The sequence below is a fragment of the Neovison vison genome, chromosome 7 (genome assembly GCF_020171115.1).
Source record: "Neovison vison isolate M4711 chromosome 7, ASM_NN_V1, whole genome shotgun sequence".
Classification (NCBI taxonomy): Eukaryota; Metazoa; Chordata; class Mammalia; order Carnivora; family Mustelidae; genus Neogale; species Neogale vison.
In genome coordinates, this window is record NC_058097.1 from 17,234,188 (window position 1) to 17,258,606 (window position 24,419).

At 46.5% G+C, this 24,419-nt stretch overlaps 1 protein-coding gene and 1 pseudogene across 1 annotated transcript in view; one reads left to right on the top strand and one right to left on the bottom strand.

Moving 5' to 3' along the window:
• Positions 1 to 18,498, bottom strand: part of ZFP90 (ZFP90 zinc finger protein) — a 78,318-nt gene extending 59,820 nt beyond the window's left edge. The window contains exon 1 of the mRNA XM_044255856.1: positions 18,482 to 18,498. The gene's annotated coding sequence lies outside the window, so the exon portion shown is untranslated. The remainder of the gene's footprint in view (positions 1 to 18,481) is intronic.
• A 1,633-nt stretch (positions 18,499 to 20,131) lies between these two features.
• Positions 20,132 to 20,503, top strand: LOC122913287 (annotated as a pseudogene).
• Positions 20,504 to 24,419: the final 3,916 nt, after the last annotated feature.

Genomic DNA, 24,419 nt, shown 5'->3' on the forward strand with positions numbered 1-24,419 from the left:
TCGTGCAGCAAGCAGCCAGGGGCATCTCTTCTCCCTTGAGAAGGCAGGTATGGGAGATACAGAGAAAATCCCAGAAGCTTTATGCAGGTGACTCACACCACTCTGGACTGTATGCCCCACATCTGCAGCTTGCAGGTGGCACAGGAGGCCTGGGGGAGGGTTTGCTGCCCCAATACAGCACAAAGATCACAGCCTCCCTCCTCAGACCATGCCCTACCCAGCTCTTCCGCATTCCTCCTCACTCACCTGAGGCCATCACCCCAGGCAGGACTCCTGGCAGAGCTGTGGAGACCTAAAGGGTGCCCTCTGCTCTAAAGCTCCTGAGTCATTGGCAGGAATGCATGCCCTGGGTCGAGGGATGCCCAGCCTGTACCATCTGGCCGGGGGCCAAACACCTCATTGCCGGGCCTCCTTCCCGAGATTTCTCAGGCTGGCACCACCACTTGGGGCCTGGCTCTGGCTTTTATCATCAAATCTAGGCGAGTGCCCTGGACCCAGAATAACAACAACCAGGCTATCTCTTCTGCACACCACGTACCACCCAGCGCATCACACAGCACCGGACCTCTGCCAGACTCTCCCCACCCTTGGGCTCCTTATCTCCACTGTCTATGCCCGAACCACTTTCCCCACTCCTGCTGCCACTGTTATTTTGATAGTCTGGTGGGCAGGAAGGCCATTCATCAACTAGGCATGACCAGGCAGGCTCTCTTCTCTAAAAGGTTCAATGGTCAAGGGCAGGAGGGCCCTGCTGGTGGCGCCACAAGGCAGGGAACAGGGCCAAGTCTGTTCCAAGTCAGTGACCACTGGGTGCCTCCTGTACAGCAGCCTGGAACTGGAACACCAAGCCCTCCCGCAGGAGCCCTCAGAGCCCATGTACACGAGCTTGGTCATTTCTGGCCAGGGCCCCAGCTGCTCCTCTGCCCTCTGTGGGGCCTCTGGTTCATCTCACATCAAACAAAGGGTTGAGAGGAAGTCACTCAGTGGTCTGCCAGCTCTGAAACACTAACACTGAAACTCTAGGTGATTCAAAAGACTTGTGAGCAGCCCCTAGGCCAGAAGCAGATGACCATACACAATCATGTTCCTCATGACCAAATCAAACTGCTGTAATTGTCAAATTCTGGGGAATTTGGGCTGGGAGCTAAGGGCTGGGCCCCAGATTTAGAACTTTAGCTCTTCATTCACTTCCAACACTTGGCATCAACTGCCAACGAGTCATAGCCTGAACTGTTTGAAGTGAACATCTTTGATCTATCTTTTCAAACCCAGTTCAGAGGTTCTGTGCCCAGGGTTTTGACCCTCCTGGGGGCCCAGACTGAAGACGAGGGAACACATAGGTGCTGACATGCAGCCTCTGTGAGCAGAGTCCACATCAGCTCAGACAGGTGAAGGGAGTCTCTCTTGAGGTCACCAGGGGAGATGGCACAGGGGACTGGAACCCAGGACTTTAGGCTCTTCCCACATGTCACCAGCACACTTTCCTCCACATCGCACAAATCCAGTAGCCCCTTCCCAGAAGCCCTCCATCCCTCCTCTTCTGTCCCTCCACACTATGTTGAGGGTGAACTCTGGTTATGGTGAGCACCATTCTGAGGTATCTTGTGGATGGAGCTTTGAGCATGTCAGTAAAAACCACAGAAACGTACCTGAACAGTGCTAAACTCACCATGCTTAACCAGGCAAAGGTCACATGATATCAACACTCAGTGATCACAACTGAAACCCAAATCCTTAACAGGCATCAAACTGAGAACTTTGACCTCCCTGCCAGGCTCTGGCTTCTCTTCCCCTTCCTTCCTGCCCCAACGAGGAGATCCTCATGAGAAATTGAGGCCTTTCCTTCCTAAAGGCTTAAAGTTTTGGGAGTCTTTCACTGCTTTAGGAATCTGGGGCCAGAAGGGACCACAGTGCCCTTGTTTCCCAGGTGACTAACTGAGCCTCCCCGAGTCAGTCCACGCTCAGATCTGTCAGACATGAGTCAGTGACATCCTGTTGAACCGGGAGGACACCTGCAGTCCCCATCTTCACCTCCGTGAAAGATGCCTGCTCAGGCAGGTGATGGAAGCATGGGTGGAGCCACGAAGCCAACCTTCTATCTCTCCAAACAGCCCTCCATGTATTTGCTATTTATGTAATCAGTGGTTGGCGGGAACTGGGAGACAGCAATGTCACTACAGCCATGAGAGAAGAGAGCTAGCAACCGTGAGGCAGTGCTGACTCTTCTCTGTCTTAACCACACATCTGTCCCAAGTCCCTCGTCCTCCCACTGCTGCTGCCTGCTCAGATCTTCCCTCGCCTCCTCCTAATGACTTCCCTGCCCATGGACTATCCACACCCAAGTCTATCCTCCACACTGGCTACCAGGGTCCCTTTATCAAACATGAGTCTGATCTAATCACCATTTTATGCCGCTCCCGTAAAACCCATCCAAAAACCTGGCAGAGACTGGGGGGTTTCATAACCTGACTCGAATCTGCCTGAGTCACCTCTGGTTCCAAAGAGGCACTAATGAATGTGAATGAATGAACAGCACACTCAAAACTCTGGTGGGCTCACACCCTATAGATAGTAGCATCCAGAAAGGACAGGCCCCCGCAGTGGGCAGAAGGACATGGATTTTGGTCTCGCCCTCTAGTCCTGGATGCTTCTCCAGAGCTCCCACCTTGGGGAATGTATCTAGATTAGCAACCTTCACCTGGTGGCAGAGGGGGGGTTGTCCCCAGGGCTCTGGAGACCTCCATTCTACAACTCCTCCTGACCATCTGGTTGGGATGCCACTTCTCTGGAACATGGCTATGAATCAGAGATCACAGCCATTCCTACAGCTGGCTGGGGCCCCCACATAAGCTGAAATCATTTATTTACACAAAAATTCATTTCTGTGGAATTTGAGCTTTAATCTGTGACCTGTGGCCTCATTAGGTCCAAAGGGATTTTCTCAAGTTCTGAGCTAGAAGTGCTCTTAGTTCATTATCCTTCGGTGCTACTCAATTCTCCCAGATCCTGAGGCAGTATCGATGACAAACAAGCCTCTTGAAATGATGCCAAGTCTCTGACATCATCTTTGGGAAAGAATTCCTGGATACCCTCCTTCCCTTTCCTGGTCCCAAGGAGTACATGTCTCGGGGCTTCAGTTGTAGTCATTAGCTGGGCAAACCCATGGAGACTCTGTTCTGAAAGTTCATCCTGCAGGCTCTAGCCAGTCAGAGGAAGGCATGTCTGGGATAGGACTGCAAAATGAAACAGCCACTTTGGAAACAGTATGGCAATCTCTTTAAAAGTTAAACATACCTCTGTCATATGACATGACCATTTCATTCCAGATACTTAGCAGAGAAAAACAAAAGAACATATCCACACAGACACCCGCACACAAATATCCACCAGCTTAGTATATAGTAGGCCGGAACTGGAAACAACTGAAATGTCCATCAGTAGCTAAAGACAGACAAATTGTCTATCCATACGACAGAATCATACTTAGCAATGAAAAGGATTTACCAAAAAAAAAAAAAAAGAAAAGGATTTACCTGTTAATATTTACAACAACATGGACGAATCTCAAAAGCAATTATCCCAAGTGATAAGAACAAACAAAAATATTACATACTGAATGAGTTCATTTATGTAAAATTCCAACAGCAAAGTAATCTGTAGTGACAGAGCAGATGGGTGGTTGCCTAGAGATAGTAGGGATGGGAGAGAGAGATGAAAAAGGGACACGAGGAAACTTTTGGGATTGATGGATATATTCATTACCTGGATTGTGGTGATGGTATCACAGGTGTTTACATATGTTAAAACTCACCACATTGTATGCTTTAAGCACATTCAGTTTATATATATAGTATATAGAACTTAAGAAATATCATACAATGTAGGAAGTTTATATATATTAATTGTAACTTAATAAAGCTATTCTTAAAAAAAGAAGAAGAAAGGGCAGAGTCTCCTTGCACCTCACTGCAGCCTTCTGCTGCCCTCGGGATACAGTGAGCACCCAGCTCGGTCTGCAAGCCTTTCTAGCAGGCTGGTCACTCTCTCCAGCCTCATTTCTTGTATGTTTCTTGTGTGGCAACCCATCCGTTGTGGCTTCCCGAATGTGCCACGCTTTTTACACTTGTGCATGCCGTCCCCTCAACCAACAGGGCTGTCTCCTGCCTCAACCACCTGGAGAACTCCTACTCCATAGTCAAGGCCATGCGTATTAATTCCTCTCCACAGCAGCCTTCCCAACCCTAGCAGGTCCCTGTAAACAGCTCCTTCCTCTGTGCTCCACAGCCAAGTGCCCAGTTTGCTGTTAGTCATCTATTTGTCCCAGTAGACTGTGGGCTCCTTGAGGCTAGGAACGGTGTCACATCCAACCCCATCTTGTCTGTGTCAGGCCCGTGGGCATCCATGAAGCTTTCATCAGTGAACTAAATATGCCCAAGAAGGTGGAGTGGGTCAGCATGTGGTAGAGTATGAGAGGTTCAGAAGAACAGGGGATAAGAGGTGGGAAGAGCCGGGAAGGCAGAAGGCACAGCCTTCAGTGAGAGGCAGGCTGCTTCCCTGAGAAGGGAAGAGACTGCACTGATCAGAATTCAGCTACATCCTCAGGTGGGTGGGGTTTGGTATGCTGGAACCCCTGCTTCACCACATAAGGAGCTTTGGCACAGGGGTCCTGAGGTCTCTGCTCCAACACTCATCAGGAAATCTCCAAATCTATTTGTTTGTCTGCATTCAGCATGTCTGGTGAAAAATGGCCTCGGAAACTAAACCTGCAGTTAGCAGCTCAGTTAGAAGGAATGGATAGCAGACCCGGTCATGATTCCTGGACACAGTGAGAGAGAAGCACTACAAAGGGAACCCCATGAAGTCCTAAAGCCTTGGGTAACTGCCCAGCAGTCCTGGCCTCTTTCTCCTCCATGGATTCAGGGGTCCTAAGCAGGCCCCTGGCTGGATGACTGTGTAGGGGTGGCATTTTCTCCACCTAGACCTAAGTCTTGGCATTGCCATTCAGCTGTAGCCCAAGATGAACTGGTGTTTATGTAGGGAGGTGGGCCACGCAGGCAGAAGAGAGCTCCCATTCTGCCTGATCAATCAGGGAAGAGTGCCAAGGTCAAGTACAGGACACCCAGGGGAAATCATTCTTCAAGGATCAAATCTGGAGGATAAATACCCAGAAATGATGCCCCACAAGCTTCTAGGTTGGTAACTAAAGACACATGTGTGTGCCAGGGGCTGAAAATCCCTGCACTACTGGAGCATACTGGCGAGGAAGGACAGCCAAGAGCCAGAGGCAATGCGCAGGGATAACAAGCCTAAGTCCAATGAAGAAATGCACCATTTGTTCAATGACCATCAAACTATTTTCTTATGTCACAGGCAGATGATCATAAATGAAACACTTCTTGTAAGCTGCAAGTGACACCACAGTGGCTGATCCCATTATTTACTCTGGGGCAGAACCATCCATGAGCTGGTTACTCTCGGTCCCCTCTAAGCTGGTTTAATAACTGATTTTCCACCAAAGGACTTGTTTAAGGTTAGCGTCTCCTAGAAGGTATCTCCTGGCACCTCTCTTGGAGATAGGCCTTCTAATGTCTTATCGCTCGAAACTTTATCAAGCTGGCATCCCAAAGTGAGATCTTACAAACTCATTCTTAGGCCTCCACACTCTAGGGGTGGCACCAAGTTCAGGCCTGCAGCTCAGGGTCGCTTGGCACCTGGGCACGGTATAGCCTGGCAGTGCCCGTGGGAGGATCCCTGGTTGTGCTTTGTCTGGTGGGGCTGACTGGGCCACTGGAGGCCTGAGGGAGGTGGAACTGGGTGCGGACCAGAGTGTGTGGGCAGTTCTTAAAATTGTGAATCCTGTTTTAGCCCTGGTTTTTCTGGGGTTTCCTATGCAAATGCCAAAGGAAGTGCTTATCCAACTGGTTTCCCCATAGGCTATGCAGCTGCAGCTCCCAAACAGCTACACTTTCGGCACACCTTACAAGTGTCCCGTTCCCCCACTAGTGGGACAGTGCCACCGTACTCTTCCTCCCCTGACCCCTACCACACTGCTGTGGACCCCAAGCAAAGTGCCTACCCCCAGCAAAGCCCCAACGCACAGTAAGGCATGTGCTATACACAGTGCCCATGTGTCCCGCCTTGTGTCATGCACCACACCAAGGGGCCGCAGCCCAAGTGCACACAGGGGACAGTGTACGCTGCTCCCATCCCTCTACCTAGAAGCATGGGCATGGTGGCTGGGGCCACTATGGCCATGTCGACAGGTACCCTGCTGACTACCCACTCCCCAATTTCTGCTACCCTCCCCATGCAGTCACTGTGCCCATATACTGGGGCCTGGGGAACGACCATCTACAGCGAGATACACTGTCCGTGGTGATCACCCTGCCAGTGTTGGAGGATGGAGATGTGCAGTCACATCATGGAGGCACCACAGCTGGTCCTGCACGCCTCACACCTCCAGCCCCGGCTTTCCTCTTAACACTCTCGACACCTAGCCAAACACTGCTGTGGTCCGGCCCAGCAAGTCGCGGCACCATTCGTCTCCAGCTAACTCTGTGTGTTGGTCCTAGAGCAAATCTTGTTTTGTGGGCTGTCTGGCAATTTTTTAGCTAACTTTAATGATAAAAAGGTATCAATCTTAAAACAAAACAAAACGAAAAACAAGCAATCCCACACACTCTAGCTTTAAAAAATTGCTAAGACTCTTGGCACCTCAGTATCTCCCATGGCAAAGGGTCTGTAATTCACTTCCTTTCATTCATTTCACAAATATTTTTAGGGTACCTGCTGCATGTGGGGCCCTGTACGAGATATCTCAAGGAAGAGAGATGAATACCTTACCAGACAGAGGCTTGCAGCCAGCTCTCAGATACTCACTGACCCTCACAGCCTGAAAGCCAGGTCCAGTGAGGGTACTTGGGGATGTGGAAAGTGAGGGTGAGGGTAAAGGTCTCACAGCACAGATACCCTGAAACACAATTCAGAGTGCTCTATGAACTGATCAAAGAATGTTCCAGAACAGATGTACTGGGAGCAAAGTGGGAATAGCACCTGGCTAATGTCATTCTCAATTATATCTCACTCTCCAGCAGAATTAGATGAGCTGGTCTTTCTACTGGGAGTGTCAAGGGTCAGGGAAGGCTTTGTGGGGAGGGGCTGCTTGAAGAGTCTCTCAGTAATAAAGAGGTTTGCCAGGCAGATAAAGGGAGAAAGGGCAGCTCAGGCCAAGAAAACAACATGAGCAAATCTCAGAGAAATACTTTATGATTTAAGAAGTGCCTTAAAAGAAGTACAAACTTTGCTATTCAAAGAATTCCAGAGAAATTCCCAGATTAAAACAAAACAAAACAAAACAAAAACGATGCAGTGATGTTTGCGTCTTGATACAAGAATGTGTGCCTGAGTTTGGCACTGGCCTAATTCTCCTCCCTCTGCCTCTGCAGGGAATTTCTTGGAGATAGCTCATGCTAAAAGCCCTTAGTAATGTTTTCTTCCAAAGACACACCAATCCCCCACTGGATAATTAGGATGTAACCAAACCTTTGGAGAATGGTTGTTTTCTCTAAAGGTATAAACTGTGCCAGCCCAGGGACTGACTAGGGCTCCTTAATTGATACATGTTATCTGCATTTGAATCTCCTTTTCCCTTTTGTAAGAGCATGCACCTTTTTTTTTCCCCAGCTGTTTGAGCTTATTTAAAAGAACTCTATTGCATATAAGTATGTGGGCAAAATGGCAAAAAGTGCTACCTTTGATAAGAAAGTGGCTGCATCCTGGGGCACCTGGGTGGCTCAGTGGGTTAAAGCCTCTGCCTTCAGCTCAGGTCATGATCCCGGGGTCCTGGGATCTAAGCCCCGCATCGGGCTCTCTACTCAGCGGGAAGCCTGCTTCCTCCTCTCTATCTGCCTGCCTTTAAAAAAAAAAAAAAAAGAAAGAAAGTGGCTGCATCCTAATGTAGTCTGTAATGATTTAGGATCATAGAACTTTTCTCTCTTCCAGACCAGGACTGCTCCAGAGCCAGTGCACTGATTCCCAACCTGTTGCTCACCCCACTTGACTGAAATGTAGAAAGGTCTCTCTGGACAGGAACCATGTAATGCGTACTGTCAGACTGGACATGTCCAGCGTACTTGGCCAGACCTCACCTCCCAGGGAATTGCTATAAGGGCCATAAGGATAGGAATGACTGAGGTTAAGCTCAGGAAAGAACAGGAGGCTCCCTAACCAACACCAAAAGGGCTGATGGGACAGGATACTGCAGTATCATTTGAGTTTTGGAAGTTCTTATTAAGAAGAAAATGTAATCCACAGAAAACAGTATCTATTGACCTTGGAAACACATTCAAACCCTCTGGTGTCTGGGCTGGCAGGGGTGGCCAAGTCGGGGGACTTGAAATGGAGCAGGGAAGAAAGGTCAGAATTGACTTCAGGAAGAGCCTGCATAGCCCCCAGGGGAATCCCTTTTTCCAGCCTCCCAGGATAGAGACGGATACTCCTGGCCTCCTGGTCCCAGGAAGCCAGTTCCTCTGGGAATGGACACTCACCAATGGCCTTCTAGACCCAGGGGAAATGTTTATCTCAGAGGTTCAGCTTGTAAGCCAAGTCACCCCAAACAATCTGCAGTCTAACACTCTCATAGGCCTGATGGTGGCACTTCAGAGAAACTAGTGAAGACATAGTCCAGACTCCCCACAATGCCCTCGTGCTCCCCAGCACTGGAGCTGGTTGGTGGTCAGGTGCCTCTCCTGAGAAGGGAAATGACCTACTCAAGGTCAAATAGCATGAGAAGATCTGCTAACTTCTGTTTTAGGGAATACAGTTGTTGAAAACAACCAAAAATGTTGTATAAGACAAGAAAAATGCCTTCTTGAGAACATTGAGGAACTGAGAAGGGAGAAAGGAATCAAGTCAAAAGGGAAGGAGAGGCAAAAACCTAGAGAAGTAAAGAATGCTGAAGTCCTTTTGGTTCTCTAAGTGTTTGCTAATACAGGCACATCTGAATCTCAGTTTTAATGGCCTTGAGGGGCAATGTGGACAAATGTCACATCTCAGGGCCTGTTCCCAATCAGGAATCTACCAGAAGACCCTCCCAGATTAAGCTTGCACCCTAAAAGGTCTCATAGCCAGAGAATGCAAAAGAAGGGAAGGAGGAGCTCTCCCTGAGAAGTCAGGCCACAAGCTGGCCTTCACACAGAGTAGCAGCCCAAATTCACATCATTGGGGTGGTTCAACTAAGTCCTGAACTTAGTTCAAAGTACTTCTGCACTGCTTACACTCTGAGGCACTGCTGCCACTGTGAGGGTGTATAAATCCTCTCTGGGGGAAGGCATCTTCATCCCAGGCCTCAACGAATACCCACTAATAAATTCTCCAGTATACTGAGTGGTACACAACCCAGAAATAACCAACCACACAAGGAAATAACGAATAAGAGCCAGAAAAGACAACAAACGGCAGGCACAAAACTATACCTTCAGATAATGGGATTGCCGAGCACAGATTATAAAACAACTATACTTAATATAAACATATTAAATATGAAATAGAATACAAGCTTGGAAATATCTGCAAAAAATAGGAAACTATAAAGAATGACCCAACAGATCTGAGAGAGACGCAAACAGAACTCCCAGAAATGAAAAATACCATAACTGGAATTTTAAAACACGGTGGAAGATTAAACTTAGCTAAAGGGACCATTTGTGAACTGGCAGATGGATTAAAAGAAAGCAAAAGGGAAAAAAAAGGCAAAAGGAATAAGCAGAGAAAGATCAAAAGATGGAAAATATGGAAGCCACATACTACAAAATTCATTCTTTTAAAGTGTACAATTTAGTGTGTTTTTAGTGTATTAACAGAGTTGTGCGACAATCATCACTACCTAATTTTAGAACATTTTCATTACCTCAGAAAGAAACTCCATATCTATTAGTAGTCACTCCCCATTCTCCTACCCCCAGATCCCAGCAACCACTGATCTACTTTCTCTATGGATTTGCCTATTCTGGATGTTTCATATAAATGGAGCCATGTAATCTGGGATCTTTTGTGTCTGGTTTCTTTCACTTGGCATAAAAGTTTTCAGAGCTGATCCATGTTGGAACATGTGTCAGTTCTTCACTCCCACAATGGCTAGGTAATGTTGCATTGTGCAGATATGCTATTTTTATTTGTCCATTTGCCTGTTGATGGACATCGGGATTGTTTCCACTTTTCTGACTATTAGGAAACATGCTGCAGGGGCACCTGGGTGGCTCAGTCTGTTAAGCTTCTGCCTTTGGCTCAGGTCATGATCTCAGGGTCCTGGGATCAAGTTCCATGTCCGGCTCCCCACTGAGCAGCAAATCTGCTTCTGTCTCTCCCTCTGTCCCTCTCCCTACTTATGCACATGCATGTGTGGTTTCTCTCTCTCTCTCTCTCAAATACATAAATAAAATCTAAAAAAAAAAAAGAAAGATCCTGCTATAAACATTTGTATTTTTAAAAAGAGAGAAAATAAGGAGTAAGGGTTCAGAGATATGGAAAAGAGTGACTTATGATTAGAAGGAGTTCTGGGAGGAAAAGAGAGAGAGAATGGAGAGAGGGAATTCTTGAAGAGATACTAGCTGGGAATTTTCTAGAATTGATAAGAGATGCCCTTCACAGATGTTAAGAATACCAAGGAATTTCAAGGAGGATTTTTAAAAGGAAGAGGAAAATAAAGAAATACACATTTAAACACATAGAGTAAATGGCAGAACACACATGTAAGAAGAGACAGGGGCAGAGACAGGGAGAGAGAAAGAGGGAAAAGCAAAGAAAAGTAGTATACCTTACTCTAACAGCTGATTTATTAATGGCAACAGTAGAAGCAGGGGGTGAAAGGGACCTGACAACTCAGAATTCTTCATCCAGTGAGAACATCTTCCATGAATGAGCACAAAGTAAACACATTTTCAGACAAACAAAAACTGAGAGAATGTGTAACCAGGGAATTCTCATTAAAGGATATTGTAAAGAATATATGTTAGGCAGAAAGAAAATGATCCCAGATGGAAGATCTGAGATATAAGAACATATGAAGAACCAAAAAAAAAAAAAGGGGGGGGGTGGTAAATAAGTGCCTAAAGCTAAAAAAATGTTGGCTTAACTATAATAGTAATTACAAAGTCTTGTGAGGTTATAGCAAAACAAGACAGAATTAAAGTACAAAACAATAATGAGGGGGGGAAACAGTTAAGATGTTTCAAGATTCTGCACTACCAAAGAGGAAAGTAAAGCAGCTAACTTTAGACCTTGATAACTATGCATATGGTAATTTCTAGGTAACCACTAAAAGGAAAAAGAAAAAGAAACACAGCATATAACTTCTAATTAGTGGAGGAGAAAAAAGACAATAGTAAAAAAAAAAAAAAAATCAGTCCAAAAGAGAAACATGAAGAAGATGAGAAGAGAAAGCACAAAATAGGATTCAGCATCATATAGGGCACACGCGCGCGCGCGTGTGTGTGTATGTGTGATGGAGCTGGGTCTTGTTCGCTCCACATGTCTATGGAAAGTCACCATCCATCCCCAGGGCACACCCACTACCTCCCAACACAGCCCCCATACTACTTGTCCACTTTAGATGTCTGGACACTAGCAGGCCTCACTGCCTGCCCCTTCCAGAGGCCTCCCCTGCAACCACAGCCTACAGTGCTGGGCATCCTGAGGCAGGAGACTCAGATACTGTGTTAACAACTATATGGCCAGTGAGTGATACCTCCAGCTACTCCACAAGCTGGTCTTAACATCATCGCAGTTTTACTGACGAGGAAACAGGCTTTGACAAATGAACTAACTTGCCTAAGATTGTTCAACTATAAAGCAACAAACCTAGGTTTGCTCGTCTGACTCAGAGGTCCCATGCCCTTAAGCATTAAACTGGCTTTCAAGGTTTTGTTTTATTTTGTTTCAATTGTGGTAAAATACACATGACATAAAATTTACCATCGTAGCCATTTTTTCTAAGACTTTTTTTTTTTTTTTTTTTTAATTTCACAGAGAAGGACAGAAACCACAAGCAGGCAGAGTAGCAGGCAGGGGGAGAGGGAGAAGCAGGCTCCCGGCAGAGCAGGAAGCCCAAGGCAGCCTCAGTCCCAGGATGCTTAGATCATGATCTGAGCTGAAGGCAGACGCTTAACCGACTGAGCCACGGAGGGAGCCCTGTCTTAGCCATTTTTAAGTGTCCACTTACATGGCATTAAAGTACATTAAAGTACAATGTTGTGTAACTATCACGACCATTCATCTCCAAAATTCTTTTCATCTTACAAAGCTGAAATTCTGTACTCATTAAATGACAACTGCCCCTCCCCCAAGTCCCCTGCAACCACCATTCTACTTTCTGTTTCTTGGTTTTCAAGGATTTATACAGTCGGGTTCCAAGCTCCCCTCTCAAGCTCTACTCCGGCAGTGCTCGCTACTCTGGCATCTGACCACGCTCTGCATGATCCTAGCTCAGCTTTTGCTCACACCAATCCCTCCTCCTGCTCCAACCCTAGCCTTTGGAAATTTCATCCTAAATGTCTCCTTCTCAGGAAAGAACTTTATAGAGACTGACAGGGACTTGCATCATGCTGTGTGTTTGTATGTCACCTGCCTGCTAGGCAGTGAGTTTACTGGGAGCCAGGACCATGCCTAACCATCCCCAGAAGTACGGCGCATGGTGTGCATGTTTTCTGAATTTTTAAAATTCAGCTCAAGCATGGGGCACCTGGGTGGCTCAGTCGGTTGAGCTACTGCCTTTGGCTCAGGTCATGATCCCAGGGTCCTGGAATCAAGCCCCGCATCGGGCTTCCTGCTCACCGGAGAATCTGTTTCTCCCTCTCCCTCTGCCTGCCACTCTGCCTGCTTGTGCTCTCTCTTTCTGTCAAATAAATAAATAAAATCTTAAATAAATAAATTCAGCTCAAGCAGACAGGTAGAAGTTGCACACAAGCAGATCCTTTCCCAAGCAGCAGCGCTTGGAGGACAGGGCACATTCTCCTGGAGCTTGTCATGTACAGCATTCATACCTGTGCTATGTAATTATCCCTGCCACGTGCCCTCTCTGTGTGGGAAGCACACAGAAGTTTCTGTGGGCAGGGGCACTCCTGGGTGGTGTAAGGGCTGGTTCTAAGTTTAGGACTGCCCTTCTATGGACCCTCTCATTCCTCTCACCTTTGGAGGTGAGTACCAGCTTCTATTAAGCCCAAGCCTCTGGCCTTGACACTGATCTGCATCTCTGTGCCACCATTCCTTTTCAGAATTCACAAGAAAACTATAAACTGCAGCTGACACACCTTCTACCTTCCTGCAAAGACTCAGACCCAGGAAAATCAAATTAAAGCAATGCGTATAGATTTGGTGCTGGTGGATGATGCCAGTGCAGAGGAGATACAATGGAATGAGGAAGGTTCAGACCTGCCTGTCCATGTCCAGAAGGAGCTTACAGTCTAGGCAGAGAGATAAATCACATAGGAAAGCTATGCAGAGGGAAGTGGGATGAGGCCTAATCACCAGTTTCAGGCCATAGGGAAGAGATTCTACAAGACTGAGCGCAGGAGACAGGCTTAGTACATGGTGTCAGGGCAAGAGCAGACCCATCCAGGGGACAGGAACTGAAATGCAGGCTGGTTCTTGGGGGAACAAGTGCAGGGATATTCATGTACACAAAACTGAGGGACGAGGAGAAGAGTGTAAAGGGTGTGGATTCCCTGAGGCCACCAGCTTGGCTGAGTGGACAGAGGCCAGATGAAAGGAGCAGGTAAAAGAAGCCAAGGTTGGAAGTGGGCCAGGCTGAGGACACCAGGCTGAGAAACTTGAGGCTTGATGAGGCTGCTCTGCAGAGGGCCCGCCGCGCGCGCAGGACTGAAGGGAATGTACATCAGGCAGCCCCTCCCTTCTTTCCTCCACAGTCTCAGTGCTGTGAACTGAGCCCTGAACCCCAAAGGAGCACTTCCTTTCTGGACCCAACAAAAGGCAGAAAAAAAATAAAGCCCAGATCCATCTGACAAAGGGGAAACCAGCTTCTCCCACACCTAGTTCTTTGACTTGTACCCAAGACCTTAAATATGCCCTTTGAAACCTTTCATTCATTGAAGTTGCTTTTCTTTGAAACCATAAAAGAACACGGGGCTGCGGTTTGTCTTCCTGGCAGGAAAATTCCACATGCAACTCGCAGCATTTTATAGAGTGGAAACTGCTGGCCTGAGAGTTTGGGTCCTTTCTGGACCCAGGAGTTAAGGCACTCTGCGGTGAGCCAGCTGGGTGACCTTGACCTGGTGAATCTTAGGAGACCTTCCTTTGCTCACTCGTGGTATGAAGCTAACAGCCAAAGCTGACTCCACTCAGGAAGGCAGCCTCCCTTCCACACACAAGGGCTGTTGCAAGTGCCAACAAGGACATCAGGCTAGTTGAGATTCCACTTGGTTTTTAGATTCCTAAGAGTGGTTGTCTCTTCCACTGGAGAGTTCCAGACCCTTGGGCTGTCATTGCAGGAGAGCGATGTCAAGGAAGGCAAACTGTCACTAGAATTAAACAACCATCAAGAGTGGAATGGCCTCAAAAGGATGCTGTCTGGTCTTTGCCTCCATGATCAATGCCAGATGGAAACTGCAGGGCATCCAGAGCACTGTCTGCACCAAATGCTTGTGCGTACAGCAGGAAGTCATAGACTGATTAGCTTAAGAGACATCAGAGACCAGAATAGGATGGTGACTTCGTGAAGACATGGAGATGGAGGCGTGGTGGGGAGAAGACAGAATACTGGCCCAGAGCACCAGGAATCTTGAAAGAAAATGAACCTAGACTATTACCTCACATCAGATACAAAAATTAAAATGGAACACTGACTTACAAGTAAGAACTAAAACTACAAAATGACTAGAAGAGGGGCACCTGGGTGGCTCAGTTGGTTAAGCATCTGCCTTCAGCTCAGGTCATGATCCTAGAGTCCTGGGACTGAGCCCCGAATCAGGCTCCCTGCTCAGTGGAGAGCCTGCTTCTTCCTCTCCCTCTGTCTGCCTACTTGTGCTCTCTCCCTATCTCTCTGTCAAATGAATAAATAAAATCCTTTTAAAAAAATGACTAGAAGAAAATATAGGAGAAATCCTTTGTGGCCTCAGATTCAGCAAACACTTCCTACATTAGTACACAAAAGCATAGGCTCTAAAGGATAAAAATCAATATACTGATCTAAAAATCTTCATCAAGATTTTAAACTTTTGTACTTTAAAATACACTGCTACAAAAATGAAAAGGTAAGCCACACACTAGGAGAAAATATTTGCAAACTATATATCCACCAATAAGCAAACTTTATAAACTTTAGCCTCTCTTGATATTTCAGCATAGCTATTATCCTCTGCCAATTCATCACAGAACTTGTCAATAAATTCCAAGGGGGAACATAACATATTTGAATATGTATTTGAAATATAAGCCTATTGGTGGATAGTTAATAAATATTTATATATAACATAATTTTTATATTATATGTAATGTATTATAATATATAACATATACTATTTTAATGTGTCATAACATGAATTACAACTCTTTTATATATTATATTAGTATGAACTATCCAACTTTAGATGTGGGCAAAACATTTTACCCGGGGCGCCTGAGTGGCTCAGTGGGTTAAGCCTTTGCCTTCAGCTCAGGTTATGGTCTCAGGGTCCTGGGATTGAGCCCCGCATCAGGCTCTCTGCTCGGTGGGGAGCCTGCTTCCCCCTCTCTCTCTGCCTACTTCTCTGCCTACTTGTGATCTTTCTTCTAACAAATAAATAAATAAAATCTTAATAAAAAAAGGAACACCTAAACCAAGAAAATATATAAATGACAAGTAAACACAAGGAAAGATACTCAACATCATTAGTTATTAGGAATATGTAAATTAATACCATAATGAGATACTACTACACACACACTAGAATGGTTATAATTAGAAAGAATGAGGGGTACCTCAGTGGCTCAGTGGGTTAAGCCTCTGCCTTCAGCTCAGGTCATGGTCCCAGGGTCCTGGGATCGAGCCCCACCTCGGGCTCCCTGCTCAATGGGGAGCCTGATTTCCCCCTCTCTCTGTCTGCCTCTCTGCCTACTTGTGATTTCTCTGTCAAAAAATAAATAAAATATTTTTTAAAAAAAGAAAGAATGATCATACCAAATGTTGTCAAGGATATGGAGTAACTAACTCTTAGAAAGTTCTGATAGGAATGTAAAATGATTCAACCACTTTGGAAAATAATTTGGCAGTTCTCTAAAGTTAAAACCTACATCTACCATATGAGCCAGCAATTCCACTCCTAGGTAATTACCCAAGAGTAATAAAAAACATATATTCATTCAAATACTTGTACATGAACATTCATAGAAGCTGTATGTATAGCAGCCCCAAGCTAGAAACAGCTCAATTGTCCATCAACAGATGAATGGATATGGATAAACAAACTGTGGTATATCCATACAACGGAATACTACTCAACAATAAATAGGAACAAGCTATTTATACATGCAATGACATGGATGAACCCTAAAATGATGAGGTTATGAAAGAGGGAAGACAAAAAAGTGCACGTATGGTATAATTCCACATATATACAATTCTAGAACATGTAAACTGATCTACAGCAGCTGATGGCAGATCAGTGATTGGTTAAGTGGGGCAGGAAGGGTGGGGAGGAAGGATTCCAAAGAGGCACAAGGAAATGAGTGATGAATACATTCCTTGTCTTGGCTGTGGTGATGGTTTCGCATACGTCAAACTCATCAAATTGTATGTTTTCAACATATACAGTTTACGTCAGTTATATGGGAGAAGGTGTCAGCCCTTGGTCCTTTGGCAGAGACCAGTCACTCCTCTGCTCTCCTGGTGGGGTGTGGGTGTGGAGTTTGTCTATGAAATCTGTGTCTCCTCCACCATCCAGGTCCCTCACTTGTTCTAGGTTTCTCAGGGGACAGAGATGCATCTTCTGTGTCAAGTCTCCTACTGAGCAAGAAGATGATAATGATGGAGCAGCCTCCTTAGGCAGCAGCAGATGGCCAATGGCGATCATGCTGGGTTCCTGGAGGAATCCACCCAACCATGGAGCATGTGGGCCGCTGTCATTCCTGCCTCGTTTGTGGAATGTGCCACAACTCACTCCAGGAATACTCCCCACATTGCTGCAGAACTGGATAAGGCAGAGATGAGATGCTGAATCCCGCGTGGCTCGTGAAGGAAGTGAACTCTTAGGGCTCACCGTTCAGGTCAGAGCTGTCAGACAAGATGGTCATTACATAACCTACAGTGACTCGTGAAATTCTGGAGCCAGGAAGCCAACACTACGTACGTGCAAGGTGCTCCTCCAGCAATTGGCTAACCCCAGATTCCAATCTTTACCACGCTGGCCTGATGGAAGTCTCTTGAGGTCCTGACTCAAGGAGTTAAGTTCTGTGGCATTCGGCTAGGCTAAGAATGCAATCCTCCACCCTGCTCTCAGACCTGCCAGCACGTGTAATCTGCCCTCACCCCCTGTGGGTTTTCCTTGATAGCATTGGCCTCACTAAAGGAAAGCTGGGTTCAAAAAAATCCAGCCATAAAATGGACATATGTGTTGGGGTTACTATTCATATGACTAAAGGAAAAACTTTCCTGTACTCACAACACTTCTGACACCAAAGTGTGGGCAATTCACATTAGACAATTCCAACACTAACTACCCAAAGTTAGTGCCGACGCCAGAGGTTAAGGGCTCAGGCCCATTATAGTGTCCCCACTTCAGACACCAACTCAAAGTAGTGGGTGCCCAGATAACCCACACTTCTGTCCAACTTAGCTCCAAATTGAGGGTTCCCATGAGCCCCTTTTCAGGTTCAGTAATTTGCTATATGGCTCTCAGAACTCAGGGAAACACTTTATACTGTTTCCAGTATATTACGAAGGTTACAGTTTGGGAATAACCAAATGGAAGAGATACACAGAGCAAGACATGGGGAAGGGGTGTGGAGCTCTGGTGCCCTCTCTGGGTGCGCCACTCTCCTAGTGCCTCAGTGTGCTCACCAACCCAGTAGCTCTCTGAGTCCTTCCATTTACAGATTACACAGGCACAATTGATTAAATCATTAGTCATTGGTGTTTAAGTCAATCCCCAACGCCTTTCCCCTCCCCAGAGATTGGGAATGACTGAAAGTTCCAAGGCTCTAATCACATGCCAGTTCCTCTGGAAACCAACCTCCATCCCCCCTACCCCAAGCCACCTCATCATCATAAATTCAGATTTGGTTGCAAGGGGCTTAAATGAATAACAAAAAATACCCCTCTCAGTTCTATCACTCAGGAAACTACAAGGATTTCAGCAGCTCTGTGCCAGAAACCAGTGACAAAGACCAAATATATACTTTTTTCGTTCTTTCGTTCTTTTCTTTCTTTCTTTCCTCTTTTTTTTTTTTTGTATTTATTAAACCACAGCATTACGATGAGAAAGGAATTAGATACCTGATGGACAGGTGTTCCGAGTGTTCCTCTAAGTCACACAGTCTCTCACAGGCATCCAAAAAATGATATGGTTTGCGGAAAATGTCTGCAGATGGATTTTCAGGCATGCCTGAGAAGCGGAGCGACTCTTCTACTGAGAGTCATCCTCTCCTCTCGGTTCTTCTGGGGCTCCATTTCCTCAAGAAGTTCACCTTAATTCTGAGAAGGGCCAGGCTGCAGGGCCAAGGGACTGCACGGCAGACAGTCTGAGCTTTCTTTCTAGGTCACTATGAATGCCCCACTGACCTTCGTGGATGCCACAGGCCTTGCCCTGTTCTCTGGCTCTGGCCCAAATCCACGTTCTCACCTCAGCCCAGAATCTCTACAGGCTCAGAACTGGGGAGACTCCTCATCCTCCCAGACATTCCAAACTGACTCAGCTGCCCCAATGTTAGGAAAAGCTTGCTTTCTAGATCTCTCACCAGATAACAACTCGCCACTGGGCCAGGTAACCAAGCAAATTCTCCTGATGAATTTAAGTTGAAATCAAGGGCCAGAATGGCCACCCCAGTAGGCAAGGCAAGGCCACCCCTGGAAGACCCCTTCCCTTACCAAGCACTTGCACAGGGCTCACACTGGCACAGCACGTTTCCCACTTGAGTTATAACAGAATATGGTCTCCCTGGGAGAGCTTTTGTCCCTGCTGCTTATAGGAAAATAAGGGTGTGAAGAGAAGGCACTAAAGTCAACTGCAGAATCCTGTGGAGAAGGACATGGGGTTTTGCTACTGAGTTTCCTGATACCTGGTGTTAACATGTAGCACACACAGATGTACGCCTATATAGCACAGAGTGGAGGGGGCATCCAGGCCTTGACCCTGAGGCCTCCTACTTTCCTATTAGGAACTCAGTTCCTTGTTTAAATATTTACTGGGCACTTACTATATGTTGGCCCTGTGCATTCAGCCTCATTCAGATGGATGAGGCCCCTGCCCTCAAGGTTCTCACAGCGTCAGCCTTGTGGCATTAGCCCTGAGAGGACATGAAGTAAGAACAGAGCTGACCAGGTTGGATGCCAGAAGCAACTCAGGTAGAACTCCAGAACTCCATCCCTGAGTGAAGTGAGAAAGAACTCAGGACAGTATAGGGTAGGGCCAGATACAGGAAGAAGCCAACACCTCAGCCCAAAGCAAACAGATAATGTGTAGTGGAGGTATATGTGTGTGTGATTATGTGGGGTGTGTGTGTGTGAATCCTGGCCAGGTTCAGTGAGTGGCCAAGGCTGGCTGAGTGCCAAGAAGGTCTAAAGAAAGTCATGGGCCCCACCAGGGCCTCTCCTGAAGGCTTCATGCACTGCTCCTGGTCTTAGCAGGACAGGTCCTGCACCAGTCTTAGGCCTGAGGTCCAGCAACATGGCTGGAAGCAAAGGCTAGGCTTCCAGGGAAATAATGAGGAGTACACAAGCAAGCAGAGACATTCAGAAGGTGAGCCTAAGGAGCGCCTAGGTGGTTCAGTCATTGAGCATCTGCCTTCAGCTCAAGTCAAGACCCCAGGGTCCTGGAATCAAGCCCTGCATCAGGCTCCCTGCTCAGTGGGAAGCCTGTTTCTCCCTCTCCCTCTCCCCCTGCTTGTGTTCTCTCTTTCCCTGTCTCTCTCTCTGTCAAATAAATAAATAAAATCTTTAAAAAAAAAAAAAAAAGAAGGAGGTGACCTCTCTGGGCTCAGACCTAGTTTGCAGTGACATGGCTAAATGCACCAAGGTTGGAAACGTGGGTAAATATGGGACTCATTATAGTGCCTCCCTCAGGAAAATGGTGAAGAAGATTGAAATAAGCCAGCATGCCAAGTACACTTGCTCCTTCTGTGGCAAAACTAAGATGAAAAGATGAGCTGTGGGGATCTGGCATTGTGACTCCTGCATGGAAACCGCTGCTGGTGGGGCCTGGACCTACAACATCACTTCTGCCATCACAGTAAAGTCCACCATCAGAAACTGAAGGACTTGAAAGACCAGGAGAAGCTCCACCATCTGAAACATTGCTAGCCTATAATAAATGGGTTAGTTTATGTAACAAAATTAAAAAGAAGGAGAAGAAGAAGAAGAAGGAGGAGGAGGAGGAGGAGGAGGAGAACCTAAGAGCTGGAAGGAGAAGAGTAGCTCAAGTTAGCAGAGTAACAATAGGGACACCTCCATGGCTCAGTCCGTTAAAGGTTGGCTTTCAGTTCAGGTCATGATCTCCAGGTTCTGGGAGGCTCCCTGCTCAGCAGTGAGTCTGCTTCTCTCTTTTCTTCTCCCTCTGTCTCTCCCCACTGCTCATGATCTCTCTCTCAAATAAATAAATAAAATCTTAAAAAAAAAAAAAAAAAGAGCAGGGTGGCAGTGAAGGACTGGGCCACACTGCATCAACAATGCCGGCAGCAAACTCTCACCAGGAATGCAGACCGTGGCTGCAGCTCCCACACATTTTCAGCTGAGATGTATGTGAGCCTGAAACCCTTAGTTCTTGCAGTTGGCCTCCAGGCTCTGCTTCTCACTCACCACTTGTCCCTTAGCCACCTTCCCTAGGCTTTGGCCTTCTTGGCTGTGTCACCTCTGTCCATTTTGAGCTTGCCTTGTGAACTCTGCATCTGACTTGGACTTCTCTGACTCCTGGGTAGCCCCACATTCAGATGCCCTCCTCATCCTCCGGCTCTCATGGTTCCTATCTAATGCTGCTATGACCCCCACCTCACACCTACCTGCCAAATGATCAGATTAGCTGGTCGTACCCCACAGGACTTTCCCTGACCCAACTGATGGAGGCTGGTCCGGGGAGATCAAGGAGGGTGTGGCTCTAGGGAAGAGAGCAAAGTACAGGGATTTTTGGTAAGAAATTAGGGTCACTCAGGAGCTGGATGGGGTGGGGACCAAAGACACCTGGCCAGGCATGAGCTGGAGGCAGGCCCAGCTCAACATTCAAAAGACGAGGTTGAGGGGGTAGTCATGACTGAATCTGGGAAGTCTCCTGGAGACCCCAGGATCTGAGAGGCATCCAGAGTCACAAAGAGAAGCTTAAGGCCAGAAATCTGAGATACTGCCAAGAACTCAGCTGTGGACAACTATCAAATTAGGCATCTTTCTTATCTGGGCTTACTGTGCTCTCGTCCCAAGGCATCTCAGAGATACTGATGGGTCAGGCAAAGCAAGAAACATAGATGAGACAGGCCAGCAGAAAGAGGAGCCACAGTGACCAAGACAGCTCCACGCTTGGAGTAAAGCAGCTTGCTGGGTGCTTTGAAGAGAGTGCTAGCTCGCTCACCTTGCAGCCAGAACTAAATTCTCCCCAGGGCATGCCACGCCAAGGGTATAGCACTTCAGAGGGTTTTCCTACTTTCTGCAGACCATAAAGGTACAGTTAGTCAATCTTGCCCTGGGGAATTTCAGCTTAACCACTCCCATCTGTTCATCATCCAAATCTGGAGCAGAGTTGGGGTAAGACATGAGACACATATATCAGTTCTGGATCCCAGGATCTCAAACATCGAAGAGTTAATTCGGTTTCAGAAACATGTCATCAACTCCCAAGAAGACTGTGGCTCCAAGGCGCCTAATGAATGAGAATGGCGCCACAATGCCAATGCCTGCCAGTCCCACAAGTGCCGTCTCTGGCCATCTGCAGCTGCATGGCACACGCTAACCAGGGCGAAAGCAGTGGGCGGCCCGGCACTGAGCCAGCTTCTGCCAGTCTGCTGCAGGATCCTAAGCAGACTACTGCTCTCCTGGCCTCGGTTCTGGATCTGTAAAACCCTTCTGCCCTGTGTCAGGCTAGCTGGGGGAGACCTGCCCACGGAGCATTGCTCTTTCTGCATGGGCTGAGCTCTGGACCATTCATCTTCCCCCATCAGAGAAAATGAACTTCCTCTAAATCTCTGTGGCTCATGGAAGACTCAGCCAACACAGAGTACTCAGAGGCCTTCCTCTAAAAGCAGCCAGTTCTATCCATGTGGCCCTGAGTGACCAAGGACAGCTAGCTGAGAGGAAAACAGAGAAAGGAGAACCAGACCAGAGGCATGTGTGCCTTCAGAGAACCCTCAGTTTCTTCTCCCAGCACAGGGCTCAGCACCACCAGACTCCCTGCTGTTCTGGAGAGGGAGATAGGAGTTCAAGCTGGACAGCTTCTCCACTCTGTGGCCTTGGCCAAGTGACTGCACTGCTCTGTGCCTCAGTTTCCCCACATGCAAGTGGCTCTGTTGTGAGGATTAAATAAGAATATGTGTCGAACAAGTGTCACATAACAAACACCCCAGAAATGTAACTTGCTTTCCTTGTAACCACACCATCACCTTCCCTCAGGGAGGGCAAGCAATCTGCTCTGTTGCTCTTCATCATAAGACAAATTCAGAATTAGCCCTCCAGGCTCTGGGGGAATCAGTTAACCAGTGACTGCAAAAATGTGTAGCTACATTATGAATAAACAAAAATGTGGGTGTTCCCTGTTGCTTCCTTTACTTTTTTTTTTTTTTTTAGCAAACTTTACTAGCAGATGTATAGATCCCAGTATTTTAGAAAATTTCAGTGGATAAGAACAGCAAATAACTATGTTACCCCAAATAACTTTTAAAAAGAAGAACAGGGGCTCCTGTGTGGTTCAGTCAGTTAAATGTCAGACTCTTGATTTTGGCTCAGATCGTGATCTCAGGGTCTTAAAATCAAGCCCTGCACCAACAGAGGCTACTTGAGACTCTCTCTCCCTCTCCTACTCCCCTCCCTCTCTTCACGTGTTGCGTGCCCACACTCTCTCTCGCTCTCAAATATATAAATAGATAAAATTTAAAAGAGGAAGAAGAGGAAGAGGAGGAGGAGGGAAGGAGAAGAGGACGAGAGGAAGGAGGAGAAGAAAAAGAAGAAACAAAATTGACACCAAATTTATTTTTAGAAATGCCTCATTTGGGGGCCAATATTTTAAAACAGCAAGAATAGTCTCTCTCTCTCTCTCTCTCTCACACACACACACACACACAGGATCTTTCCTACAAAGTGTTTAGCTACGCAATCTCAGGAAATCCTAGAACTCTTCAAATTTTCCATTCTGACCCAAATCCAATTTTAGTTCACTTTGAGAATGCCTTCTACTCATACTGAACAGAATATGAGATTTTCTATTCTCAATATTTGCTGAGAAAATAGTCTTATAATTTTAAAATCAAATTTGTTCAGAAATATTTCAAAACTAGCTTTTACACTATTTCTTATCACACCTTATTGTTTTTTGGGTTTTTTGGTTTTTTTTTGGTTGGAGTATAGTTCTGTTAGTCAAAATTGCCTTACTTTCACTGGTGATTATCATGGTGATTTTGCATCTCACAAGATTAAACAAACAGCCACACACTGGATTAGCTGTAGCTGACTTAGTCTCTAGAGGGAGTTTCCATCGAATAGTTTTAAATAATATTTTGGTATCTGAAGGTTTAACCATAGTGAACAAAAATACTCTTACATTATTAAAAAAAAGAGAACCAAGAGAAAAATTGTGTTACGTGGCTGAAGCCACTGGGGACAAAAGAAAGAATGCAAGCTCCAAACAGGCACAAACTTAACAATTTGGGGATCTCTTTGCAAAAACATGACACCTGTGTCAGTAAAACTCAACACACTCACAGTAGGTTCTCTCCAGAGAATCCAGAATATGGCAGACAAGGGGATCTTGGCACCTGGCCGGAGGGGTGTGGCCTGTGGGGCTGGCTTCGTGGACAAGCAACCAGTGCAGTTGTACTGGGCCTTGAACTCAGGATTTAATGCTCTATCACGGCTACCTCAAAGTCCTGAATGATTTTATCTTTGCGTTGATGTTTTGTAAATGAAGTCTAATGGGACTACAGAGCATGCACCAAAGATTGGGTACCTCAATTCCCTGGGGCAGGTTCTCTGCTATCTGCCCACCACCCTTGTGCAGTGGCCCACCAGCCCTGGAACAGAGGCT